This window comes from Poecilia formosa, unplaced genomic scaffold (genome assembly GCF_000485575.1).
Source record: "Poecilia formosa unplaced genomic scaffold, Poecilia_formosa-5.1.2 Scaffold182, whole genome shotgun sequence".
NCBI lineage: Eukaryota > Metazoa > Chordata > Actinopteri > Cyprinodontiformes > Poeciliidae > Poecilia > Poecilia formosa.
Window position 1 is genome coordinate 359,015 of NW_006800121.1, and position 23,923 is coordinate 382,937.

Here is a 23,923-nt window from a genome sequence, read left to right on the forward strand (position 1 = left end):
GAGGAGAGTAGGAGATGGTAGTGAATGTGTCCCGCTGAAGCTGAATACGCGCATCCCCGGCGAAGTAAAGCTGCTCAGCAGACAAAAGAGGGGAAAACAATGAAGAAATTGAGACGGTGGCAGTGAATGATGAAAAATGGAGATAAAGGAGGGATCCATGAAAAGGGTAAGACGAGAGGAAAAGATGGAAAGAAGAAAGATAAAAAGCAACCTCCATGGAAAACAGGCTACTTCTATGAGGTTTATTGTTCTCTCTAACAATGATGCTGACTTATTCATCTAATAATCTGTCTTACTGTCCCAAAGCTTTGCAAATTGGTATCCAGTCAAGTTATTTTGTTCTAAAACTGTTTGAGTAACAGCTTTAATTTCCTCCAGAAAAATAATACGTTTCCATCTCCCTCTTTAGAGACGGTTTTATGAAGGTGATGAAATGAAGTCTTTGTAGCTTGCTGTCAGAAACTTTAGATATGTCTGAACAGCATTTTAATTATTGCCTTTTCAAAATATAAAATGGTTAAGGAGTACAAACCTGCACTGGATAGTTCTACTGTGATGAGATTGTCTTTATTTGAAGAAATATTTGTCCCATGTAACACACAAAAGGAACATTTTTTATCCTTTTTGGCGTTGGCATCGCCTTACAATTAGACAAGCATGAAAACTTTGAAAGCTAATATTTCAAACGCCAAGTCAAATCCCTGGCAAATTATTCTACACTGATATCAGATTCTTTAAAACAAAGCTGGTGATTTACAAAATCAGAGAAATTTGGGATTATAAATTATGCCAAAAAATGGCATTAAAACCTCATAACATCGGATACTCTAAAACCTAAAACTTTGCCATGCTTCATCTTGTATGGACGTACTGTTACGGCTGCACTGCCCCCTGCTGGCCCGGAATGATACGCCAGCACTAACTGAAATTTCTGGATTTTTGCCCAGAACTACATTGTGCTTTTTAAACACAGAGGCAGAAAGTCCATTAAAAGTAATGATGATGATGTTGCTGAGGCCTTGCTTTCCACATGTGGCACATTGACTTTTATTATTATTATTAGACGCATGGGCTCAGCACTTGGCACCACTCTTGCAGCAAAGACAATATCTGTGTTTTTCTGTGGACAGCACTGATTAAGAAACTGACAATTAATTAAGTCGTGGGTATTAACAAGGCGATGCCGTTTTATTCTGCTGCGTACGGTGAGTCACGTCTCCAAATCCATCAACCCTCATTAAAATCATCAAAAATGGGTCTTATTGCCATTTACCCCCGAGGAGCTCTCTGTGTGCTGGTTAGATAATCTAACCACTTTGTTCCAGATGCTCTTTGTTCCTTTATTCTCTAACATTAAAGGGAACAGAGAGAAGGCGCATAGCGGTCGAAATATGTGATTGCGTTCATTTTGTATGTCAGACCATGTAAACCGGTTGGCCACAGGATGCGAGTGTCTGTTAAAGACACATCCATGACTCTCCCTGACCCCATTTACTCTGGGCCCAAACCGTATTTGTGTCCCGTTGCCCCGAGCGCTACACCAGTAAGCTATTACACATGCATACTCTGTGACATAATCAACATCTGTCCTATTTGATTAATTTTCTTTACCCCCCCCTCGACCCGAATCAAAGTAAAGCCGACCCTCCTTCCCTTTACAGCAGCCTCAAAAAAAAAAAAAATAAATAAATAAATAAATAAAAGGAGACCCTTACATCACACTGCTGTGAGGCAGTCAGGCATGACGAAGACTGCAGTATTTTCAGCTGGGGAGACACGGACTCCGATGCACACGACCCCACGAGAAAGATGTAACGGGAAACTCATTGGACCTCACCAAAGAGACTATAAACTGTGTTTAGATGTTTTTCAAAAGCAGACATAAACGTTTCAGACTGAATTTTCAGACGAAGGTCGTACTCCGTGCTCCTCTGCCGGCTTTCACTTCAAAAATGCTCAAAGGCGAATCAAAGGAGTGCGATAGAAAAGCAGGCTTCGTTTAATTTGGTCTAAAACACTGAGATCAGACAGATAAATCCTGAAATTTATAAATTTCGACCCGCTCTGCTGCTGTTAATCCTTGGCTGTCAGCTTTGCAGTCTACATTTTGCAAGCAGATCTCATGCTTCATTGCAATATTACATATTGACCTTGTCTTGTGTAAGCGTGTGTGCTTTTTACCTGCTCTGTGAAAAAGAGTGCATGCTTGATTTCGGTGTGTGTGTGTGTGTGTGTGTGTGTGTGTGTGTTTGGGTGGCCTGCAGGCTTTCCTTCCTGCAAAACTGAGGAATAAAACAAGTGAACAAGACAGCAAAAAAGGAAGAGGCATCACAATAAGGTGACACAGGATGGAGGGAATCACTCTGTCTGACATGCAGCCTGCAGCATGGTGTCACCAATCACACGAAACACGTAAAACGGACATTTCACAGCCAAAGGGAATCCATCGGTGAGGAATTGATTAGAGTAGTTTCCTTTTTCCAGAGATTGCGTATGTTCCCGAAGAAATCGGCCTGCTTCTTATAGCTTCAAATTGCTGCACAGGTTGTTCCCGGTGATGATGTACCCACAAAATGAGGGTGTTCAAAGTTTATTAAAAGTACAGATTCTACAGAGACCACATCCGTAAGTCATGGGCGAACACAACAGCCTGACCGTCACTCTGAATCTGTGTCATCTGTGCTCTAAGCTGAAATGCACAAGTCAACTACTCATGTATGAGCACAGATTTTAAAAATTACTTTCTGCTAAATGTTGGCAAAGTTGTCCTTCAGTTGACCAGAAAAGTTTTCTGCTTGGAGGGTCGTAAATTACCTCTATCAGTCAATGGGCAAGAAGAAGCTCAACAATGCATCGCAAGCCAAGCCAATAAAAGACAGAGAAACACACATATACACACACAGACACACACACACACACACCTGAGTGATATTTAGAGTAACCTAACATTCATGCGTCTGGATGGTGGGAGGAAGTCGGAGCATCCGGAGAGAACCACGAGGAGAACGTGCAAACTTCGTCTTTCTGCAAGGAGAAATGTTACATCATGAAGTACTGCCAATGATTGTTCAAAAAGAAAAATCCACCTCTAAATGGAGCATTAATCAAGTGTTTAGAGTGGAAATATGGCAATTTTTGTGCAGATTCAAATCATAACAGCAATAAGGTTTCAAACCCTTAAAACCAGCGCTGTTTGCAACCTGCAGATTGTATGAAGCATGAACCAACATCCTTTGCTATGACATTGTTGGTCTACCTAACCATGTCAACATGGAGCATCCTGTCTTTCTCGTCTTGGTGGAGGCAAAGGGTCTAAGGCTCAGTGCGTGCAAGTTCAATGACACACTGGCATCACAGCGTCGTACAGGGGGCTGGCATGACAACTACAGCTGGCTCTTTTGTTTGGTACGGTTTTCTTTCACATTGTGCTTTTCTGGAAGCGCACTGTGACTTGTAAACAAAGGACGGCTGACGATCACCGTCTCTCCACAGTAATGACGTTGGTGGGAGAGAGCATAGCTTTGGAAGTCCTCCTAGCTGCATTTCTGAATTACAACTGAACGTCAAGAGTAGCTCCTCCAATGACAGTTTTGCAATGTTATATTTCTAACTTTTGAAAAGCTTCAGCAAAAGCCACTGAAAGCTGATGATGCGTGTTCTGATCCGCAACACGCTGGCAGCAGCATCATGAAGCAGAAAATGTCAGCTCAGGTATGTTTCAGCATGATTAGCCTGCAGTGTTAGCATTAGCATTAGTAACACTAAGGGGCTCATTTTCATCATTGTGCACAACAACGGCGACCCAAACGGTCCAGAACAACAGGAGACTCAAACTCTGGTCTGTTTGGACCAAATATGTGTGAATATACATTTACGTCTAAAGTCTTGCACTGACACACTAAAAAGAGAAAAAAAAAGAAAAGTGATTTATTTTGAAATCCTCCTCACTGGGTGGAACTTTCTATTGCTTTCATCCCTGAATAAATAATTCCTCTCATAAAAGCCTTTATGGATGCCGTGACTTTTCTGCATTTTCCCCACAAAACATAATAGCCGTTTTTACGCCTCACTGAACCGAGAGGGAAAACTGTGATAGCACAGTATTGATGATGTTGTCTTTTTAATCAGCCGGATGAATTTATCCATTGGAATTAGAATAAAAGACATGAGGTTGGGAGAGTAATCACTTGGCAGAGAACCCAGAGGACGAGGGGGGAAATGGCACTGAATGCACATTTGTCACACACACAGACTAAAAACCTTCATAGACCGTGAGAGACTTGTTTGTAGAGCACACACTCAAGTTAAATTTAGTTTGGTTTTTATGCACTGAATGGATTTTTTTTATTTTTTTCAAAACAACTGTTATGATCTTTCAGAGAGAGGCTTTTGTCTAAATTTGATATTATAACTCCGGCTTCATGCATAAAAGATGGTCTTTATAGAGAAAGAGAAAGGGAGTCTTGGCACAGAACCGTTGGTGCAGTGATGGGGCCATTGACTGCTCAGCGTGTGTGTGTGTGTGAGTGTTCGCAGGCTTGTGTGTAAGCCACATCCTGGTTCTCCTGCGGTCATCATTCAGTGTGGCACACCTGGAGTTTAAGAGGCTGTCTGCTGGGGCCAAATGATCTAGAGAGTCGGAGAGAGAAAAATAGAGAAAGACAGGAGGGGGGAGGCATCCAGGAGATAAGAAGGGGAGGGGAGGTGGCAAAATTTGCCAAAACGGTCTGATGATCCCTGGCTTGTTAGATGTGTGCCGCTGAGAGAAAATGAAAGCATAAAATTAATGGGGGGCGATGGGAAGCAGAGAGCGCGAGTGAAGGAGATGGAGAGAAGGATGGCTAAATGAGAAGGAGGAGACGGATGGAGGGATGCGCGGAGAGACGAGAGCATCCATTTAGGTTGCCGGGACACATTGCTCCTTCATCTTGAAGCGGATCGAGTCGAGCCACGAAGACAAATCAGCAGAAAGAGTCAAAGAGCAAAAATTTAAAGCAAAAAAAAAAAAAAAATTAAAAATTAATAAAGACTGAGAATAATCCTCATTGGGTTGGTATTGAACGCCGTTTCACTTTTTTTTTAATGCAGAAATGTTAAAAAAAAATTTCAACATTATACTTTTTTTTGGGATGCCCTGTTCAAGACTTTTTAAAATAATCTGTATCAGCTCTCCTGAAGAAACTTAAACTCCTACCACCTGTTGTTGGACTGCCACTGTTCTTCCAGTTTCCTTTCGGTCCGGGCCTGATTCATCTGTTTTCCTTGCTAAAATCTACATTATTTTCCATAACACTCAGTGTTTTTCAACCTTTACAATCCATCCGTCTGTTATCTTCCACTGATCTGGGATCCAGACATACTTGCGCTTAATATTTTCATTTCTGAAGGCAGAACCATTCATATCATTCAAGTCGGTCACAGCAACACAACTTCAAAGAGATCAATCTCAATTCAAGCCAAGTAACTTGTGAACATCAAGCGAACACTTCTTCCTGACTCACCTGAGCGTTCCCACCTGTCTGTGGCAATGCTGCCACTTTGGTGCTTCTCTGACGATCTGCTGTTCTTTAGGTCAAACGGAGGTTTCTGATCAAAGAAACTTTGATCTCAGCTTTATGAAGTTACTGATGTAATTCCTCTGATTAGATCCTCTCTTCTCTGACTCATGGGTTTTGGCCAGACCTGTGAAAAGAAAAGAGAGAAAAGTTTGAACAGCACAATCTTATGCCAATTGTGGACACACACACTTTCTTCAGTGACCACAGCCTGTACTTGTAGATTCAGGTTCAGCTCTGTTTTTATTTCTATCCGCCTCTTACACAGAGCTACAGCGAACAACAATGCCTCGGCGTGAACTAAGAGCTACTTCTTCTTGGTAGTTTGCTTGTGTTGAGAATAAATGATTCTGTGTTTTCCTTCAATCCCTTTTAGCTAGTTGCTAAGCTGAAGCTAAAGGAAATGACATGCTAGGAAATGCAAATGAGAGCTAGCGTTAGAGGAAATGACACACTAGGGAACGCCCTCGTTAGGGCGTCGCTTAGATGGAGGCTAACAAAGGAGATCACAAACTCTTCTTGTTTGCCATTTTGTTAGCTAGCTCTTAAAGGTAGCATGTGAAATGGACCAGCTGTGTTTTGGTATTAATAAATGAAATTCATGAATTCAACTCAGATTCTTTCAACCTCATTACACCAAGAACTCAGCATGGAGAACAGATAACTTCTCCACACTTGCTAGCATTTCTTACAATTCAAAAAATAATTGTTGTTAAATGAAATTTGCCTGTCTTGTTATTTGTCTAAGCTAAATAAGTTCAATAGATTCACTATTTGGGAACTTTTCTACATATGGACAGGGAAATTCAGACATACCGGGTCAAAGAAAAGAATCATTTCCAAATGACGTAAATAAACTTAAAAGCTTAAGTGCTTAATAGTGAGCACTCTCACTATTTCAGGTCGTTTTCTAATTCGGCACCATGCATCATTTTAGCCTTGTAAAAATTAAAACATGAGCTCATAACAGGCTGACACAAGCATCGCCCCTGGACTTGTAATCACAGGCCTGGTGTATCCAAACTCCAGCCGGTGATTAGCTTTTATGGAATGAAAATTGATCAGGATGCCTTTTTTAAAATTACAAACAGAGAAATTTCATCATAAGTGGTCAGGAACCACTCCAGCATCAAGTGATACCGCACACGTTTGAAATTTTGTTCACAGAGTTTGTGGAGCTCTCCGGTAAATCCGTCGCCTCTTGAGTAAAATCCTTCCCCCGCTTCCCCCCTGCTCTGCTTATAACCCGGCAAAGTCCCGTTTGCCGGGTTGGGAACTGCTTGATATGCAAGGAGACACCTGCCTGTTGAGGCATAGCTGGTGATTTTATCCCGTCTCGGTTGAGCGGAGGATGGCATTATGATGAAATGAAAAAAAGTGAGAAAATCATCATCATCACAGCCCCTGACGTGACTGCCAGCTTCCATCTGAGAGAGGCAATGAGATTTGTCAAAGACGGAAACGAAGAAGATTCAGAGATGTTTGTTTGACATGTCGGCATAACACGAGAGGAAAAGAGGGAAGATGTGAAGAACTGACAAGGTAACCGAGGAGTTGAAGCAAAAGACAAAAAAGATGAACCAAGAAGAAAAGAACCAAAGGGAAGACTGAAAGGACAGGAAAATGAGGAGAAAGATATTCACTGATCAGGCACATTATGACTTCTGACACAACAAATGGATAATACTGAATATCTCTTTTGTGGCACTGGTAAAAAAAAAAACCAGATGCTGCTCAGTGTTTTTTATCTCATGTGTGAAGGTGTGATGAAAAAGAGCCTGGCCAGTCTTGTCACCTCAGAGGCATTTGTTTTCTTTTAATTTGCTCCTTCCTGAATAGTAAATGTGTATTAGAATCAAGGATCGTTACTTTACCATGATGTCATATCTTGCTTTATCTATTATTTAATATCTATGGAGCCAGTGACCATCTGGGTAATATGATTTGAATGCTTTATGAGGGTCCCTAATGTGATCAGATGACAATTTGCAATATTCCTCATAAAGTTAGTCAGAACATCAGTTTCAAGCATCTGGCATGCTGAGTTGAGTGAATCTTCATCAAAACTGTGATGTGCTAGAGTCAAATACATTGTGATGCCTCAACATTATTTCCCTTTGACATAATTTGAAACAAAAGTCAGATACAGAATATTTTTTTAGTTCAACAGGAAGAAAGTCAAGACATGCAGCAAGTGGCCTACGGTCAGGTACGCTGCATTGAGGCCTGCAGCCTCTGTACATGGTGAACTTTCTCTACCACTGAGCCGCCTGGTTTCCCCACATGCATAATTGTGCGACAGAAGTATTTGTCAGTGAGCAAAAGTTTTATTTTCAAGGCTAATTTGTTAGCAGCTTGGCAAACATGAGGCTCTGAGTTTGACAAATTATGATTTTACAGAGGGAATTATGACTTACGGGACCTGCTGCTAACATCACGGCCTAGTGGCATCCATGCTTCAGTGGATGTGTTGTACTGGTGGACAGGGCGACTTACAAAGCTACTAAAGACACATCAATGTCTGAACCCAAGAGACAAAAGACAAAAGATAATTCAAGAGGACGGACCATTCTTAATTTCTTTGAACTGTCACTGCTGAGTACTTCCATTAGTGTCCGCTGATGTTTTTTCTTTAATCTGGAGCTTCCAACCGTTCCCTCTCTGTTTCATCCAAACACCTCCTCCCTGCATCCTCCTCCACTTGATCACATGCCTCTCCTGATTATTGCCCCTGTCTGTTTCCATGTCTCCTCATCTCCTCCCTCCTCTCCTCACCTGCCTCGTCTGTCGCCTCTCATTCTGCGTCAGGAGGCTTTGTTGGCAAAACTAGAGGCAAAATCACAACTTCCACCCCTTTCCTCGCGTCTGTGTGTCGGTGAGCTAGAAAAGAGACAAAAAGCTGAAGGAGTGTATGTGTGGTCCGACACGTATGCCCATTTTGCCAAAATGGAACAACTGGTTATTTGCTTTGCCATCTTCTTTGTTTATCCTTCTACCTGCTCTGTATTCTCTCCAGCCAGGAGTGAACACACCGAATATAACACACACATGGGTTCACCAGATGGTGAAGCGTTCGGTTTTGTAAACATGCTGCTGAACACGGGCTCCCTTAAATTCCCCTTCACCGAGTCACAACAAAAGTTCAGAGTATTGATCGTTGTTCCCCTGCTGGAGCTCTGTGAGTCACTGAACCATGTTTTTGTACAGGACAAAAACACAGAGGACATGATTAATACATGATTAACCATCTTTGAGAAAAAAAACCCTGGGATCATAGTATATTCATCCAGACTGACTCATTACTCATCACACAGGGTTAAATTTAATCAGATTCAGAAGGCATTTTAATCACGTTTTGTGGATTACAGAATGGAAGATGCTATATAAGCACTCCACGCCAAAGATATGCAAGAATCAATGGTGGTTGTTAATTATGAAGTCTGTTTGGTATTAATGATGTTAATAGGTATTTTGCAACATCTACATGAATTTCATAAACGAAACAGATTGTTTTTTGTGTGTGTGTGTGTGTGTGTGTGTGTGTGTGTGTGTATGCTACTTCTACTTATTGCTTTCATACTAAATGATTATGTCCACAAATAATGCAGCTTGAATAAATAAGCATTGCAGCAAAGATTTTTGGTCAAAGCTTTTCATATTTTTATCCACATTGACAAAAAAAAACATATTCCATCTAAAAACATTCATATAATTCACTGTTGGTTTAACATTTTCTGGATATGCTGATGTTTCCGTGTCAAAGTTGTTTTTTTAAACTAAGTTCCACAGTTCCAGCCTGGTTTCATTAGACTATAACATGTTGGTTTTAAGAAATGTCACCTGGGCGTAACGTTGCACCAATAGCACTCTTGATAGAGGGAATATTGGTTTGAAGCAGTAAATCAAGTAATTTAAATAAATCAGAGAAGTGAAATAGAGCATGTCTTTAAAACGCCCACTGTGAACATTTATATGTTTTTCAACTTTTCTGTGACTACTCAGTTTGAGTTACATCAACTGATTATGTATTTAAAAAACTAGAATAATTTATTAACCTGATCAAATTCTAATCTCCTAATGTGGTGGGCGAGTCTGTTTCTCAGGTGTTTAATAAAACATTTTTCATACTTTTGCATAAATGATTGTGATAAAAAAGCTTCCCCTTCCCCCCCAAACTTCTATGCCATTAAGCTTTACCAAAATTACAGTTTTACTTGCCACTTTCGGTTATATGCAAAAGTTAAACCAACAACAATTTCTGCTTGATTAATGGCATAAAAAGTAACATAAATGTACATTTAAAACACACTTTTATAAGTAGTGACAAAAGGCAGCATAAAAATGATTTTACTCTAAGACTTTTTAAAATGATATTAACCAAACATGCATTGAGAGAATGAGAACAGTGTTACTGCATGCAGCAGCATCCTTCCTGTGACTTTGTTTAACCCTCCTTTCGGTCACCGCTGGATGCGCTTGTTGACTCTGTGGGCAGGCTGAACAGACCTCGATTATCTAATCAGATTGCACCGAGCCTGTAGGTGTGCGCTTCATAAGTCTAACGAGTCTTGCCGCCATGGGTCATTAGCAGGGAGTGGATCAATGCACATGAGATGCCAGTGCATTAACTTGATTTAATTATGGTATCTTTGTAGTGCCAGGCCTCACTTTGCTTTGCTGTGCAACACATGAATGCGTAAATATCTGCTGATTGATCTGCACTACAGTTTTAAACTTTTTTATTGTGGAGGAGGGGAGGTTTAACTTTTCGGTGCTACTGACATTGAAGGTGTCATTACATTATCTGGGTATATGCTACAAAAAATAAAAAAATATTTTATTACAGAGAATATGTAGTATTAAATATATCAGGTTATGATGTATTCAGTGTACCTTGCAAATCTGAACTCTGATCCCAGATCAATGGGATGGTTTAGCTAATCCTTGTGTTTCGTAGACAAGTCCCACTAAAATTAGAAATACAAGAGGGTGAAGATGCATTCCCTGCATCTGAACAACATATACATTAGCAGAAGTTATATAGTGGTAGGTTTGACATATTCAATAAATTACAAAAAAAGAGAATTCAAGAAGCAAAGGAATTCCCTCCATTCTCCATAATAGTTTTGCTTAAGTTAATTAAAACACTGTAAACACAAATATTTCTTTGTTTACAAGAATATAACTCACACCTCAGTGAAAGAGAGAATGCTTTCACTTAACTTCTGCCACATCCTTGACCGGGCAGTGCATCGCCGGTTTCCTGTTTTCTTCTTCGCCGTAATTACAAGCTTTTAGCAGATGGTATCTTGTCCATGACCCAAACAGCCGTAATTACTGAGAACGCCGAGCTGTTTGCTGTGACTGAGAAATGTGTTTTATTTAATGTGTAGACTGTAATATTGAATGTCTCGTTTGGAAATACTGCTTCAGTGCAGAGAGGTGTTATTGAATTGCTTAGCAATTGCTCAGCAATCCGGAAATACCTTTATCGACTTGTCCCAATCTGCTGAAATGGTACAGAACATTCTTGCTGTGGCGACTTCTGTAGGACATGACAAATATTCAAGGAAAGAAAAACTGATTAAGTAGATGCAGGAGATCACAATGCGATTGGGAGGAGATAAGCACCTGTATCACCTCTTGACATCCAAGCAGCAGAGAACTGTCTAAATGTCAAAACCAGGAGTGGATAAGTCCAGTCGTTTGGAGCAACTAGCCTTCAAAATTGAATGCATCCGTTCTCCAGCATTCCTGAATCAAATGGCTGAACTCCCACACCGGCACGTCCTTCAGATCCAGAGGTCTGCTGACGAGGCATTCATTTGATTCAGCAGTACTGGATCATGGATGGATCTGAAACACTAGCAGTTCTCGAGGATCGGACTTTGGCCCCCCTCAGCAAGACACACCAGAAGGGCTGCAGTGTGTCTAATTTGTTAATGCCTTTAATACACACATGACACAACAAACTGAAGAACAGCACAACAGAACAGATTACTGGTTAGTTTCATCAAGAGCGATGACCCTCCTGAAGAGATCAGACTCAAAAGGTATCGGTGGACACCGGGCCTTGGACTCTTGGCTGCTCAGCAGAATCTGCTTGTGTTGGTTGTTAATCAGAAAATAATGAGCTGAAAGTTTGAAAGTGTGTCTAAACATTCAATGTCTACATTTTCCTTCAGATCTCACATGGCAAGCATTAATCTCCATCTACCAGTCAGTGTTCAGTGCCAGATGGGTGTTGGTAGTCCAGTTAGTCATATTTGTGTAAAGATGAGTCTAAAGTCCACAGTTTAATATCCTCTGTGTGTCAGTGCAGCTAGAAATCCTCCAGGCTGTTATCCAGAGCATCGTTAGAAAACAGCATTGTGCTGCATTTGTTTCCTGAAGGTCAGCTTTAGGTGGAGCCCAGCCTCCAACTCCATCCGATTAGCATTCGTCCACGCAGGCTCTCCTTCCCAACCATCTATACATCATTTTTATCTTGGTACAAAATCCCCCCCAAAAGCTTGTGGATGCTACAGAACTTTGAAATTTACATTAAGAAACGTTCAGAGACTCCAGGCAGCATTCCAGGTAAATCCCAACTTTAATACAGTATTTATTATCTTTTTATTAAAACACAATTTTTCTTCTAAAAGAAAGAACTGGATGAGCTTCTGAATCCATTGCGGTGTGGGTGAGCACTAAAATATTTATTATTCACATGCAATATACGTGACTCTTTGGTTTTACAAATGAGGAACTAAAAGGGTGGCACGGTGTTATTTAGAAAATTAATGTCTTCATTTTAGCATTGATGTTTTTATAATTTCCAGAATTTAGCAAAATTATGATACCAATATACATATAGTTGAACAAAAAGCAAGAAATGAACATGGGTCTGCCTTTTAAAGTGATCCTGGTACTTTTATGCAACAGAAAAGGCAGTATCCAACCTTCCTGGACCCGCCGTCCTTCGTGTTTTAGATGCGTCTCTCATCCAGCACACTTCCAACGGCTGCGCAAACTCCCTTAGTCATCAAGCCTGTTAGCCACCCGGTCATTTAAACCAGGCAGGAGGAAAACAGATCAACATATAAGGCAGCGGACCGTGAGGAGAACCAGTCCAGGTGTTTACCTCTGCCAGTAATCAGAGCAGTCACAGTACCTTCCAGTGTTAATGCCCCATGGACTTTTTTCCCCTTTGGTCGCACTACAACAACAAGCTTCATTTTATTTCGTCAGCATTTCTGAGATAAACCAATCAAAGTTTAGAGTGTAGGGAGAGTGATGCATCGTTTTCAAGCTGTTTCCGAGTCGAAATCAGAAAGGTGAGTTATTTTGATTCAGCCGCCTGAGTGAATAGTTTGAAGATTTCTGGGCGGCATGTTTCCACAGACCAACATTTCTGCTGGTTTCTCTTTGAAAAATGGCAAACTACATCAACTGGACCGTTCAACCTACATGAATATGCGTCGATCTAAATCATCCCATTTTAGCTCTAGCTGAGTTTAAGGAAGGTGAACCTCTGCACTTATCCCAATCCTGCAGACTCTAGCAGATTTTAACTAAGATTTGCATGCATTTAGCTCCATTTATCTTCTCATCCACTCTGACCAGCATCACTGTCCCTGCCAAAGGAAAGGCTCTCCACAGAATAATGGGCCAACATCATGTTTCACCAGCGGCACGGTGCTCGCCGTGTGTCCCCTTCGTGGCTTGTTGCAAACCGCAAACATGACTTCTTCTACAATGTCTTCCAAACTTAGCAAACAGAAATCTTTTGAATAAATGTAAAACATATTCATATTCACGTCCTCTAGTAATTACTGGGAAGAAGCTGAAAATGACCAGCGATACTTAGTGGTAGCAGCTTGGCTCAAGTTGGTTTCAATCTAAAAACGATTCAGACTTTGACCAAGATAACTTCTGTTGTCTGGCCTTGTCGCAAACGTAAAACTAAACCGTCTAACTGGAGTCCATTCCCAAACCTCAGATTAACTACTGCAGGTAAAATTAGCCGACGGTGACTTTGCCAGAGATTAGGTTACTTGGTGTCACATTGAAAGGATGTTTAGCAGAAACTGTATACCGTGTCTACAGATGCCACTGACCACAATTACACTCTGGGGTCTGTTATCAATAGTAGATTTCCTTAAGAAGTTACTGGTTGTTGTTTTCCTCCTTTTGTTTTTTTATATCTAAAGTTTTCTTCCACTTTCTCTTGTTTACCGTTTGTTCTGAGTTATGCATTAAATCTTTGGTTTTCATGCCATTCTTGATCATTTAAAGCATTTTCCAGTGATGGGTCAACCATAACAAAAAAATAAACTTTTATATCTCCTCGCTTTGGTCTGCATACGCTACATTATGACTTTCACAGTCATTTCTGGGTGCTGGAGCTCATATTGCTCCTCAAGTCGCTCTCAAATATGCCCAGACACCTGTTGTCTGAATTCACACCATTCTTCCAGCCAAGGCTAGCAATGGATACTGTGTGAATCATACAATCACCCCACAACTCACTTCCTGAAGCTGAATTTAACACGCCGTCGCTCCTCTCAGCTCCCATATAATGCAACGCTCTGTTCTGGAGGTAAGGATTTGTTTTTGGTTCTCTGCTGTTTGGGTTTTACGGTCGGCCTCCAGGCTGAGTAAACTAAATCATCGCCGATCAATTTCAAGTGACTTTTATTTTGTTTTTGCCATTTTCTATAAAAGTCCAGGCAAATTTATATTTATAGCACGTCTTAAATCAAGACAAAATTACAAAGAAAAAGGAATGCATAACGGATTCGTTTGTTACAGAATTAAAGATGGATAAAATTTTTAAACTCTTCTGCAACATACAAAAACACGAACGTGCACGTTTCTCTTCTCCTCATGTTCCTCCCATCATGCCTGTTTTTGGACTCTCTAATCAGACGTCCTTTATTCAACAAACTGATGCGTTTGAAACAAATTCAATTAAAAAGAAAATATATCTTAACATTTGTGAGACAAGACATTTTTAAATGTGTCAAAAATCAATTTTAGGATTTTGCCTCTCCTGTAAACCATCACAAGATCTTTCTGGTTAAAAAAAAAAAAGATGAACACTATAAACTTCTGACATAATACTGACAGCTCAAAAACTCTATGAAGAACCAACAACAACAAAAAATAATTTGTAATTTTCTAAGTAGGCCCATGTGGGGCTTGTGATTATATCTCAGAGCAAATGAGGAGTAAAATAATCGGAATATAGTTTCTACACTCTTATTAGACAGAGGAGTAAATGTATAACGATGTGATCAGAAGGCAAACACACTAAGTTTTTAAAAAATATATCTCTAAAAACTTTTCCTCCGCTCTGACAGCTCTGAACAGATAAAAGACGTCCAGCTGAAGGAGAAACCTTGACAACTCCGTTGCTTAGGCAGCTCATGTCTTCTGCTCTGTTCAGATCACGGGGCTGACACAATAATCAATATCCTACTCCCTCTGATGCAGCCTCCTCCCTGATCCCGTCTGCATGTTTTCTTCTGCCTCGTCTTGTTCCCATATCAGAACATCATCCCGTCCCAGCTGCGAAGGTGCGTCAATCATTCTTTCAGAACTCGCAGTCTCCCGGTGCTGCTGAACTCGCAGTAGCCCAATATTTCCAGTTTGTGCAAGGCAATGGCCTGGAGATGCGTTGCTTCGCATGAAAATGTACCAGGTGAACAAGGGTTTTCCCAGAAACAGGAGGGAAAATGTTCACAAACATGATTATTTTGGGGCTGAAAGAGCAATTATTAATGAGGTCTGAGTTCTAAATGGCCGTTTTTGACTAATTCTGATTTTACCTTTATATTTCTTAATAGAAACCATTAATATTGCCTTATGTGGTATAATTTTTTTTCAGGACAACCTGAACTTTGTCAGTTTACACTTATTTTTGTCATTTGGATATACTGACATTGCTTTTTGGGCCTAAACTCACACAAAAAGATCAAATTCGAGTAGAAAAAGTTTTTATTTTTCACTGTGAAACCCACAAACATGTATAACAAATGTTTTTTTATGGTTTAGAACAGGGGTCCCCAAACTACGGCCCGTGGGCGGGCCCCACATTTGGTCCGGCCCCCTGAACAATACCAGAGAGCGTTCAGATTTTTTTTTTCATTTATTGTATTTTCCGGTTTATATGTGGATTTTTCCTCAACCACCAGGGGGCTCTTTAGCAGGAAGTGTGTCCTGTAAATTGTGGGGCGCATTACTGCCATCTGTTGGACTTTTAGGGAACTGCTTGACTTTTATGTTATTTAATCAGTACGGTTGTTTGCTAGCGGTAGAGCAGATGAACGCACGTGTCTGTTATGAACGCCGCATTCCAGGTCGAGTTCTTCGAAGCGATGCCTGTAAGTAGCAACTAATACTTCAAAACGATCCTTTATGTTAACATATGAGAAATTAATATATTATAGTTACATTCCCTCGATGGAATATATACTAATCAGTCCTAGTGACCGTTTCACTCATGGGTTTTGCCCATGTGCTTTCTGGGTAAAAATCAATCGAATCAAAATTCCAAAAAATACATAACTTTGCCAAATAAATTGAAATCCTGGCAATTACTTATCTATATTTGTACAATTATTTACAAAGGATCATATGTCACACAAGATAAAAATTATTTGTGACACTCCAGGAAACAGTTTTTGTTCATCATGACACAGAGGGGCACATCGCACGCCCGACATTTCCATGGAGTGTCATGCCGTTTTTTGTAAGCAGTGATTGCATTTCAGTCTGCCTTTGCTGGCTTTTTGGGCAGAATCTGTGGCTGTGGAAATTGCCACAGGAACATGGTCTGCTCTCCTGCTCTGAGAATTGCCTTCCTTGCTCATGCCACAAAACTGACACATGAGCTCCACCATTAAGTCTTGGTGCATCATGGCCTGTTCTTGTTTTGTGCTGCTTATCCCACGATGCAAGATGAAGGCATTTGTCGTCACAATGTCCAGAAAATGGAGCAGCTAAGTCCTGTACTGGCGGTGTGTTTTTCTCTTAGTGGAGTAGTACTGGATCAGCTGGTCTGAAACTCCACCCATATTTTTATTATAGGCCACAATCGGTGTTGGACAAGGAGTCTCTCACAGCCCAGCTCCCATCTGCAGCCTTTACCCTTCTGTCCACCGTCTCTCCAGAAAAAGCAGGATGGACGGTGGAGCACACAGAGACCTCACGAGAGTCCATCCATTTCAGAAAAAGCGAGAGGTCCTCTGATCCACCTTACAGACCCTCTTTCGCTGTTCTTGGTCAGAGCATTTCCTCTCCCCCTGGGACGTCCCTTCCTGCTCTCCCTGTATGTTCCACATGCTCCACACTTCATTCCAGATAAGTCCATGAAAAGTTTTGGACTGGGATAAAAATTGTCCATGTAAATATGGTATCCTGTGCCAAGGAAGGATCTCATGACGACATTGTAAGACAGACCATGCTCACTTTGAGTTTGAGTTTTGCCAGTGTAAATCCCAAATGCAATGGTGAAACCACTGGTTGATTCTGCCAAAACAAAAATTTTCACTCCCCACTTTGTCGGTTTGTCCTTCATGTAGTGAGTGGTGCCAGTTTTTGTTCTCGTTCCCACCATCCTTCAATCCACAGCCAGCTCTCTTCTCAGTCACAGAGGATGTCGTCGCTCAGAGGCCTGACTCTAAACAGCTTGTCATGTCCAGGTGTTCCCTTTGTTTTATCATTCTGTTCGTCTTCCTCTGGACCGCTAACGTGAATGTTCCAAAATATCGATCTGAACTTGTTTCTGGACATCGCTTTGTGCGGAAGGGGCACAGACAAAATACTGTTTTGCTTCCAATAGTCCTGAAGACTGGGCAGTGAAACTGAACCCATATAGATCAGGAGACCAAAAAATGTGTACAGATCTTCTACTTAAATGTCATTCCATTTGTACTTTTTCACCTAATAATTTTTTTTTTGCTGCATTTTTGTCTGTGGCAAATTGTTTTCACTGTGTCAGTGGCAAAATATAATAAAAAAAAGATCTTTTGAACTATGGGAAGACAGGTTGTTTATTTGGACTCCTGGTGTTCGGCAGTGTTCAAAAAGGGGGTATGCAGCGCATGCAACGCATAGGGGCGCTGCACCAGAGGGGGCGTCAAAACCCCGTCTGGAGGGGGCGGAGCCCCGATGAGGCCTTCGCATACACTTCACCCCTGGTGTTCGGTGCGGCTGGAACCTTCTTACTCCCGGCACGCTGTCGGCATCCTCCTCCGTCTTCCAGGGGTCACAGCAGGGGAGGGGNTTTTGCCCATGTGCTTTCTGGGTAAAAATCAATCGAATCAAGATTCCAAAAAAATACATAACTTTGCCAAATAAATTGAAATCCTGGCAATTACTTATCTATATTTGTACAATTATTTACAAAGGATCATATGTCACACAAGATAAAAATTATTTGTGACACTCCAGGAAACAGTTTCTGTCCATCATGACACAGAGGGGCACATCGCACGCCCGACATTTCCATGGAGTGTCGTGCCGTTTTTTGTAAGCAGTGATTGCATTTCAGTCTGCCTTTGCTGGCTTTTTGGGCAGAATCTGTGGCTGTGGAAATTGCCACAGGAACATGGTCTGCTCTCCTGCTCTGAGAATTGCCTTCCTTGCTCATGCCACAAAGCTGACACATGAGCTCCACCATTAAGTCTTGGTGCATCATGGCCTGTTCTTGTTTTGCACAGCATCACCCCTCGGTGATTGAGACCGCGCAGTTCCGGCAACTTCTCAGTTTGGATCTTCGCATAGCTACATTTGTGCCTACCTCATCTTCTTCATGATACCCATGTTCTCTCTCACTTTCTAAAACGAATGACTGAACCGCTGCGTCGTCATCAGAATCCTCGCTGTTTGCTTCAGACTCAGGCTGCGAGTCTCCTTCGTCTGATAGCTCAAAAAAGAGCTTCGCTGCCTGCTCCACATTCATTCTTCTCATCATTGTTTACAGACAAAACAAAAAACAATATCCTACATACAAATTACGAGGTAGATTTTACTGATCCTCTGATATCAAAACTATCCGTCGATGTGCCTCTCTTTTTTTCCTCTAATCCGTTCCCACGTTATTGCTCATCGTTTTCACTTTTTTCGCACCGTCCTTCGTTTTTCAGCAGCAAAATGTTGTCAACTCTTATCAGCTGAACATGTGAGATTGAGTGAGGGACTCTCCTGTTACGTTTTATTTGTTGTGTTGCGAGAGCGCTCCGTTTCTCTGTCTTAGAGTGGAACGGAGCAGGTTTTACAATTTTGTGGATTGAAAAAAGATGGTTTAAATATTTTAGCATAACCTCTGTTTTACTTTGCCTATTAACATAATTTAAAAACTGGTGTGTAGATTATAATGCGCACTTCAAACTCAAGTTGAAAGTGAGACTCGGGGAGGAGGAGTCACCCCAAATCAGACGTAAAAAAAACACATATACACGTCCATAGACCTTAGACGGTTAAGAAGGAGCAAACAAAAACTGAAAGGAAACGATGTTGGACTGGATCTCACATCATTTATTTTGCTGTGTTGTTTAAATGTGACATTCTTCCTCTGCTTCCATCTCTTTCTATAACATTTCCTTTGTCTCTCCATTACGTTCACGTTTCTCTCATCATTCTGAACAAACTCCCTCCTTCCACTCCGTACCCTCCAAGTGTGAGAAAGACGGTAGGAAAATTGTGCTGACTCAGGGTAATGCAAGAGTGGCATCAAGGACGAAGGAAACCGAGCATTTGAACTCTTCTCTCCGTTCTCTTTCACAAACAGATATGTGAGTCAACCTGAACCCATGCTGTCTTTATACTTATACCACCAGGCACTTTTACCTTTTACTCATTCCTCTTAATTTTTAAGACATTTTCTGATCAGCAGTGAATATTAAATACTGCATTTTCTGAGTAAGATTTTAAAAAAATTTCAATAAAGCGTTACTAAATAGCGCCTGAAACTGACACTGTTCGATGAAAAGGTTTTTTAGTGACACCTAGTGGGACAACTGCAGATTGCAGCTAATCCTCAACGCCTCACTCTTTATGTGGAAGTTTAATACTTTCCAAAAGTTAAATTCATCTTAATCAAGCTGTAAAAGCAGCAGGAAAAATGTTTACATTTGTAACATTGTGACCTCTGTCAGGTGAAGTAAATAAATTAATTTAAGTCAGACACAGAAGCATTGTAGCTGGTAGAAAATGGAGTACCAGCACCAAATTAGGCAGGTGCCCGGTTTTAACGCAGCAGGTCGCCCAGTCCGTGAATCATTTCTATTGGTTAATTTGACAGGGAGTTGAGATTTAAATTTGTTAGCTTCGATCTAACTGGATGATGAGGGGAAATCGGTTTACTGGCCTCCTACGGTGGATTTCATGCTTTTCATCCAGCAAAAGTGAGATGAAGTGAATGGAGAATAATAAATCTTTTAACCGTCCAGAAGGATGAGCTTAATATACTTGACACGTCTTTTTTTCTATTTTGTAAACAAAGATGGAGTTACTGGTTGTGCTGCATAAAAATGCCCAAAGGTCAAATTGCATCATTAACTCATTATTTAAATATATTTTTCAAGGGAGCGTGCTCCTGGACCAGTTCAGTAGTAACATGCTCACTCAATTTTTTTTTTCCACAATGCATTTCAAAGCTGTGAATGACAGCAGGATGAGTCAGGAAAAAACTTTTAGAGAACTTTAATCTGTGTCCTTTTGTGTTGACTTTTCAACAGAATCTCATTTAAGTTGAACCTTACTGGAAGTGCACAGATGTAAAATGAACATTTTGCCGTTTTAACAAAAGGTTTGACGTACAAATCACTAATTCGGTTCTTTTGAGCACTATGAATCTTAAAAAAAATCAATAAAAAAATCAATGGAAATGCAACACTACAGATTCAAGCAGCAATAATTATCTGTGTCTTCATTTTTTTTCACCAAATGCTACCAATTTAAACCATATGTGGGGTTAAATTGGTTAAATTAAATTAAATTATATGTGGGACCATCTTTATAAAGTCTTTCTTTTTTTACTGTAAACTTTTATGGATAAAATTATTGTACTAAGCAGAAAACCTGGAGATAAGGGAGAAACCTTTTAGTCTCTGCCTCTTGGTAGTCGACGAGCTTCACGGTGCGTCTGCGGGACGTTGGCTCACCTGCGCTCGAGTTCAAAGGACTCCATTTCATCTTCTCCACACCCCGTCTTATCAGCATCGCTCTCTTATTTCCTCCAAGGAATTCTGCTCCAACCTCGACTTTATCTTTCCGGTTGATCCAAAGAATAATTTTCCTTTGTTCCGAGTTACGTGACGAGGAACCAAATGTTTGCTTAAATCCTGGTCCTGGAAGGAAAGTTAGAAGTAAGAAATGTACGAGATCGAAATGAGACAGAGGAGAAACACTGTGACTGGAAGTTTGCATAATACTGTATGTATTCCTTAACCTCGCTAAAGTTTAGAATCATATAACTTGTTTTAATGCATTGTAAGGTCGTCAAATCTAGCAGACCACCTCCGATGATAGATTCAAATGCCCTCGTTTGAAAATTCGCCACCGATCTGGAGACAGTTTGCATCAGCGTGGAGAGCCGCCCAGGAGCGATCGACTGCAGATGAATCATGTTTGAAGTGGCTTCTGTTCCACATTTGTATTCCAGTCACTTCGGAGCCGCATCTCCACATGAACTCCAATCTTTAATGAAATATATCGATGAGTTAGGGCTAATAAACCAAGTGACAACAATGTGGAGACAGGCCAGTAATTTCTGGCGGTGGGACGACTGACATCGGACTTTAAATCGTGATGTCGAAGGTTTTGCAACTGGATGGACGTGAGGTAAAGATTACTGCCGCCACTTCTTCACTGTAGTTTTCTTTCTCCTTATCCGTGCCCAGATCGGTCCATCCTTCTCTTCCTCCCTTTGTTTATTGCTGAGTTTACAGGTATCTCTTGCTCTCCTCTATACCATCACTATCTTCTTTCTTTTATCATCCACCTTTGTTTTCCCCAGAACTTTTTTTTTCACTTCTTTTGTCTCTTGACTCCAGTGGGGGATCGGTGGGAGAGAAAATATTGGCACATTTTGGACAAGTAGGAATCCTCGATAGATTTCTTTTCTATAGACGTTTTACTCTTACTTAAGGAAAAAGCCAAGGAAAGCATTGATTACTTTATTTTGTTTTGTGTTTTTTGGGTGAAAGAGCTGCTAATCCAGAACAAACAATGATTCAAGTTTTGGAGATGAACTTTTGTTGCCAAAATATTCCAAGGCCGTTATTGTCAGAGATGATTTCTTAAAAGTCTAAAATGTTCAAGAAAAAAAAAATACAACGAAGTTGCACGTTATGCAGACTTCAGTTTGGTCTGGTGTGCATCAGTCAAGTGGCAAAGTGGAACCCTTGCAATGCATTAACAAAGGACTATTAGTGCATTCACACCAGCTGTGTTTGGTCCACTTTAATCAAACTCTAGTTTGTTTGCCTAGTTAGTCTGGTTGGTTTGGGGAGGTGTCCATGTGCAACTGAACTCTGATGTGGACGGTCCAGTTAGAGATTTAGAGTCCTGCTCGAATTTATATTTGGATGCCAAATAGACTGGAACAGGCTCCAAAAGCAGGAAGCGGACTACAGGGCAGGGCATTTTGGGTAAATACAACCAAAACAAAAAAAACGCGCTAGTGTAACGCTAGCAGGACAAATGGCTCGGGGTCTTTTGCCAAAAAGAAAAGAAAAATCCAGCTAAAATCTGATGCCATGCCTTTTTTTGTTTTGTTTGTTTTTACATTCTGTGAAGAAGGAAGTAGCACTAAGTTCATTTTATTCTTATATTTTGTACGCCCTTCCCCCACCTGTTGATAAGCACTCCTGGTCAGCTGGCTGAAAGAAGTTATTACACTTTTCAATCACCTACAGAAAAGTCAACTTACTTTTAATTACTGAACAATGAAGTTACAAGAAAGACACTGGTAACTTAATTGTTACAATTTACTCAATCAAGTAACTTAATTACTTAAGTAATTAACCTTAAACTAACCAATTTAAACAGGAACCAGTTTAAGGTGTTGAGCTGGACTCCAAATTTTACTAGAAGTGAAATTCTCTGGACGAAAGTCAAAAATTAGCAAGAAAAAACTCACTAATTTAATATTTGTCTCTGAAATTTTCTACAGAAAACAAGAAAATGTCTGTAAATTAGGAAATGTATATTTTTTCAGGAAAAACGGTTTTGTTTCTGTAAAGCTGGAGAAAGTCATTGTTATTTCAAAATGTAGATATTTAATATATATGTTTTGGAATAACAATAATCATATAATGTAAAAAAAAAAAAAAGCAAAAATTTTAACTGGAAATAAATGTACTTATTACGAATATATTTGATACTTTTGTGGGAATTACTTTTATTTTACTCCTAATTTGTACCATGAGGTTATTATAATGTGAGGATCTATGACCAGATGGCAGACTGGCAAAGTATTTTTGTCTTTTCTTTACGAGTCAAGGTTGGATCTTTGTAAGCAATCTTAAACATCTTTCACCACATCAGATTTAACTCCAGAAACTCCAGTTCATTTTAAGACGCATCTCTTCATTCTTACACTTTGAGTCTAAGGGGGACATTAAAAAGAAGAAGAAAGATGGAGCAAGGTCTTGTAATTATTCACTGATGTTACCAAGTGCCTTAAAGGAACAAGTGTTTGATGGAAATTAAAAGTGAAAATTAAAAGTTTAAGAGAGAGAGGAGCAGAAAAGAAGACGAGATCAGAGGCGAGGCGGAACAGAGGACAAAGCAAGGTCCCCCGGGGAGGCGGTGTGAGAAAATGAGGAGGAGAAAACAGAGCAGAGGAGGGGCCCAATAAGTCTGTCTGGAATGACGGTGGGGGTGGAGATGGACGATTATTAATAGTAATGTTTGATTAGCATGAGCCGGGCTGGAAAGCGATACGGCGGTGGAACATCACGACTGGGAGCCCATTTTTCATCCCAAAAATAGTTGTAGAGGACATGTATAAAACACAAAGAGCAGAGCCTCTGATCTTTCACTGGACACCCCTGCTGCACCGACCCAACCCCCGTCCCACATCCAAAACCACCACCAGCCAGTAACAAGGTAAAAACCAAAGGGCATGACTTGGGTGTGGAGTTTCATCCTCTTAGCTGAAGAGCTAACATGTTTTTAACAAAACAAAAAGACATTTTAGGGGAAACCAGGTTGCTCTAACACAAGGTTGATATTCACATTTTGAAGTGGTTTTAAGAAAGTACAGCGAGAGATTAACATGAAAGTCTTTGGAGAAATGTCCAAAAAGGCAATTTAGCCTGTTTCACGTCCTCCTTCATTAAAGCAGATCAGATTAAGATACAGCGAGAGCGTAT

The 23,923-nt window shown here is 40.6% G+C and overlaps 2 protein-coding genes across 4 annotated transcripts in view; one reads left to right on the forward strand and one right to left on the reverse strand.

Moving 5' to 3' along the window:
• The window catches only part of csf2rb (colony stimulating factor 2 receptor subunit beta), a 55,027-nt gene that overhangs the window by 30,019 nt on the left and 1,085 nt on the right, over window positions 1-23,923 (reverse strand). For both annotated transcript variants that reach the window (XM_016678378.1, XM_016678379.1), the window contains exon 2: window positions 5,502-5,682. The gene's annotated coding sequence lies outside the window, so the exon portion shown is untranslated. The remainder of the gene's footprint in view (window positions 1-5,501; window positions 5,683-23,923) is intronic.
• Window positions 1-23,923, forward strand: part of pvalb6 (parvalbumin 6) — a 43,986-nt gene that overhangs the window by 9,725 nt on the left and 10,338 nt on the right. The window contains exon 1 of one of the 2 annotated variants that reach the window (XM_007565699.2): window positions 23,542-23,657. The exons of the other annotated variant lie outside the window; for it this stretch is intronic. The gene's annotated coding sequence lies outside the window, so the exon portion shown is untranslated. Of the gene's footprint in view, window positions 1-23,541; window positions 23,658-23,923 lie in introns of those variants that run through there. 2 annotated transcript variants of the gene reach the window in all.